A 5479-nucleotide genomic window follows, 5' to 3' on the forward strand; every position below is an offset into this window, starting at 1 on the left:
CGTACGCCACTGCACTGAAACCAGTAGTCACCGTTGGTCTTAAATAGGAGTCACAGGGTGTCTTAAATAGGCCACCAAGCACCTTGTCTTCACTCTCAATGTCCATATATGGTAACAATATGAGTCTATATTCCCTATAAGTCCTTGAATCAACATTGGTATATCCATGTATAGCTGTTGGCGTGGAGGGAGAGACTGCGAGGGACCAGATAAGTGCGTTGTGCCGGTGCTGTATATCACCCGACCTACAAACCGCCTGTATCACCCAGTTAGGGTCAAAAGGAAATCAATCAGGGCTGAGAAACTATACATAGGAGCCCTGAACCAGCATAACTGTCCTGTGTCATGAGAATTTCATACAGCGCAAACCTTTCGGAGAATGGAGGTTTAGTGGAAGGGTTTGCTTGAAGCACAATAGACTAAAGTTTCATTTCTGAGTGAATATTCAAGGTCGTTAACTGGACTACAAAGCTACGAATGTCACGTATGTGCTTTTAACGTCACGCAACATCACTCCCAGGCGATACTAGGATGTGGTGGTAATAAATAGCGCACGTTAACTTTCTTATATGTAAAGTGGTAATATAAAATTATTATATATTTATATCTTACTAATATATATTGAAATTTAAATGCAACAGAGAAAAGATTAACCGAAAACTGTCTTGACTCCTTGTGGTGATGCGTTGCTTCACACCAGTGTGACAGAAAGTGTTATGAGTGTATACAATCGCACGTCCACCGGGGCTGCATTCCCTAATACGGACTGACACTGTTTATGTAGATGTGACTATTGGTCAGAGTTATTATTAGATTATGCTCGTCATCTGTATTATTAAAAAAGCAACCACTTCAACATACGCTGAAAGGTAATAGACACATGACGATATATTTAGGAGATCCCGTCACGTTATTTTTGTTGTGTGATTTGATTCCATTATCGTGCCAGAACCATATTGGCTTCAGTGTCACTCTCACAACTTATTTTACCTTGTGTGCAGTGGAGCTGTGTATGACAAGGTGGATAGAGTTGCCCCCCTTTAGCCACTGGTTGGCCACACTCTTCGTGATACCAGCTGTTGTCCTACTCCCACTTGTATTGTGTCTCCCTCTCTTGTACAAATCTACAAGTACGTGTATATATGTAAACACCGCTGTGAGTGAGTGAGTGAGTGTGGATTTACGCCGCTTATTGCAATATTCAAGCAAAATCACATATGTATGTATGTATGTATGTATGTCTCTCTCTCTCTCTCTCTCTCTCTCTCTCTCTCTCTCTCTCTCTCTCTCTCTCTCTCTCTCTCTCTATGTCTGTGTGTGTTGTTACACAACTAGGACTATTCGTGCTTGAACAGGTGTTAGGCATAAACGCTTTATCGATTTCTCGTATCTTCCTACCGCTCTCTCGCCTCGTTCTATCGCGTTCTCGCTTTCTCATATCGCTCTATCGCTTTCTCGTCTCGTGCTATCGCAGGCATATATGGTGACCGAGAAGGGACATCGCTTTCTCGCCTTCAATTACGGCCGCGAGGAAGCGATGTCCCTTCTCGGCCACCATATATTCCTGGAAGTAAACACCCTCCCTCACTGAGTATAGTTGGGCCTGTTTCAGTCGAGCCGTACAGGTCTCTGTGTATGTAGGGTTTAGTGTTTTCCTTTACAATGAATCGTTATTTTTTCCCTCTCTGTGCACGTCCGACAAAACATTTCTATACCACACAACTTGGGATATTGTAGGAGACTCGCTATTTTATTCAGCTGCATCTACAAAACCAGATATTGATTAATTTAAACTATGCGCCGAATTTTTTTAACGTAATTTTTGTGACAGACAATTTCTACTTCTTTTTCAAAGGCCTGAAGCTTAATAAAAAAAATTCAAGCATTTTCTAGGATAGTTTATTTGTTTCGATAACAGGTTTATAGCCACCAAATCCACTATGAAGTTATGGTCACCATCTTTTGGGACAGCGATGTCATAATGCACGTCGGTTATTTACAACGTGGAATAATGGGGCATATTATGACAACTAATTGAGGAGATTGCGTCGCGACATCGAGGTGTTGTAGCCCACCACAAGCACCATGCACAACAAGGTAGGCACAATTTTATGGATAACAACTCCTTTAATACTTTAAAAAGCGACGTTTCGGTATAGATCTTTATACCGTTGTCAAGCAATCCTTATACCGTGTCTGCTTGACAACGGTATAAGGATCTATACCGAAACGTCGCTTTTTACAGTATTAAAGAAGTTGTTATCCATAAAATTGTGTCTACCTTGTCATCCGTCAACTTCTAAGTAATGCCTATCAAACAATTCACCCTGCTCAAGTTACAGCACAGGAATGTAGGTACGGCCTTCTACCCCACCCATCCCCTCCACCAGATCTGCCCCATTTGACTACCTGTTTTCAAATTTGATAAAAGAACCACTTCATAGTCACAGATTTAACGAGGACCAAGCATTTGGAGGGGAGTGGCCTTCTACAAAACAGAATCACTCACAAGATATGACACAAGCGGATGGACCTGCAAGGGGCGGCGTTGATAAATATTACGACATGACACAATCTCATTAAAATCAGACCTGAGTTCTCGCTGTCGCTAAACAAAGATCTGAGGACATCCCATTACGAACTTGACCGACCATTGATATGACTTACAAGACGTCGACATCAGCCAATTAGAAAAGCAGCTTTCTCGAGCTTTACGGCACTCGTTTCAACCTGGCGACTTCCATTTCAGACTACGGTTGACAAATAAGTTGACACAGTTCTCGATCAAAATTTTGAATACTGAACAAACGAACATTCCGGAATGTCTAATATATGTTGAGATTGTATAGCAGTGTTCCCCACGTACTGTGCAACGCCTCCTTCGTTCAAATGTTTATCCCACGGAAGCGAGAGATAGGCGATAATTTTGACGGAACCAGTCGTACGGAATATCCCGTGTTAACGTTTTGGAGGTTGCATGATTAGAAAACACATTCCGACTGTCACTTTCATGATCTGGTAAGCGACGCTTTTAATGGTCGGATGAAATATCGTTCTGACGTGACCCGTAATGGGATGTCCTCAGATTTTTGTTTAGCGGCATCGAGAACTCAGGTCTGATATTAATTATATTGGACACGACAGTATTTCAGTTCAACGTATGCTAGGCTCATACCGCCTCGTCCTACTTGCATACTTAGTTAACATGTGTTTTACTCATGTTATCACGTGTCTGTGTTTTTTCAGGTGAACACTTGACCTACTTTTGCATATGCAAACAAACACTCACTTTTTAATACAAAGTGTGGAGGTGGCTGGCGGGTGCTGCCGGTGGAGCAGGGCACGTTCACCTTTTCGCGAACGCCGGGTATCATCACTGTTTGATAGTGAAATTAATAGACACATGCTCATCATACAAACTGCTGGGCAATAGAAAGTATACACTCATGTTTAAAGGTGGCTAAAAAAAACAAACAAGACATGGTCTTTCGATAGTGATGTATTTAATACGGTATCATTGGCGATATTACATGCATCATATGAATCAGTATCTCACAACAGGTGACGTGCACACGACGTCTCACGGAACATGTGGGTCGCAGTTTCGGGGTAACCGTGAAGATCCGGTTAAGAATTGGTCTTCAGCAACCCATGCTTGTCTTAAGAGGCGATGGGCCTGTCGTGAGAGGCGACTAACGGGATTGGGTGATCAGGCTCGCTGACTTGGTTGATGCATGTCATCGTATCCCAATTGCGTAGATCGATATTCATGATGTCAATAACTGGATTGTCTGGTCCAGACTCGATTATGTACAGACCGCCGTCATATAGCTGGAATATTGCTGAGTGTGGCATTAAACAACAAACAAACACACATGTATTTTCAGGATCAGTCTAGTTGGTTCACAGATACCAGTCCAACACGAGGACCAATGCACGGTGACGTCATGGGTATCATACATCATATCTCAGTGCAGCTTCCAGCTGTTGAAGGTAGGTTACATTCAAAAGTCAATACATAGTACCACAGTCCCATTTAAAAGACTTGTGACTATTTTTCGCATTGGGATTCACGTCTCTTTTCATAAGCATGGTAAATATAAAGGCACAACATTTTCAAATTATAGGCATCATTTGTAAGAAGTTTCTTAGAATTAAAAATATTGTCATGTATATTTTGTGGAAGACATTTCATTTAAATTTCACCATAAGCTGGACACATAAACATGATATGAAATTCATCTTCTATACCGATTTTACATGATGGACATATTCTCCGTGATATATCGATGCTTTGCCATCTACCTTCGTTTACTTTGGGCTTGCTACGGGAATACTGCTGATGGAATATTACTGCGTGAATACTACTACTAGAAAACAACTGCTGGAATACACTTGGAAAAACTACTGCGGGAATACTGCTGCTGGAATACTGCTACGGGAATACTGCTGCTGGAAAACTACTGGAATAGTGCTGCTTGTACGATTTTGCTGGAATACTGCTGTTGGAAAGACTTTGCTTGAATACTGCTGCTGGAATACTTCTCGAATACTGCTACGGGAATACTGCTGCTGGAATATTTCTACTGGAATATTGCTGCTGGAATACTTCTATGGGAATACTGCTACGGGAGTACTGCTGCTGGAATACTGCTACGGGAATACTGCTGCTGGAATACTGCTACGGGAATACAGCTAGTTAATCAAATATAATCCCTCAAACAATATTAAGCAAGATATAATACCTCAAAAGTAGTTGTTAATACACAGTCCAGAAAAAACAGGGCTTTTTGTGTTAATATACATAAAGATGCACACGCGGGTACATATAATGGAATATGTCTGCGTATGCATATGTTGATGACACATACATTGGCTCATCTCACTTTAAATTATACATAAAAGGTGAATAAATAATTTAAACTTCCCGTGACGACAAACACTGACAAACATATCCTGAACATTAAGCCATTTATTAACCAAAAATATACACATAAACATTAATACACGATCGTCATATACGAGACATAATCTTACAACACTGTGGCTCACCGTTCATATTTAAGGTGCGAATTTCACATCCATTAACATATCCCTACACTTTTAATATTAATATGTACCTAACTATATGTATAAAAAGTCTCTCGCATATAACATAAATCAGGCAGTCCTTCAATTCCATTTTACAAAGAATCCTTTCAAGGGCACATCGGGACACATAGTCATGAGTAAATCTAAAGTTTGTGTTGAATCAATTATCAGTGCGGGGTGTCCCATTAGACATAACAGGGGCAAACTATTATAGTCTGTTGTACTGCTTCTGTTGTATCTAAAGCATACGAATCAAGATGTACTGGTCAATCACCTCAAGATGTACTGGTCAATTATCTCACGATGTACTGGTCAATCATCTGAAGATGTACTGGTCATTCACCTCAAGATGTACTGGTCAATCATCTCAAGATGTACCGGTCAATCA

This window comes from Haliotis cracherodii, unplaced genomic scaffold (genome assembly GCF_022045235.1).
Source record: "Haliotis cracherodii isolate W230 unplaced genomic scaffold, xgHalCrac1.p SCAF_4, whole genome shotgun sequence".
NCBI classification, from domain to species: domain Eukaryota; kingdom Metazoa; phylum Mollusca; class Gastropoda; order Lepetellida; family Haliotidae; genus Haliotis; species Haliotis cracherodii.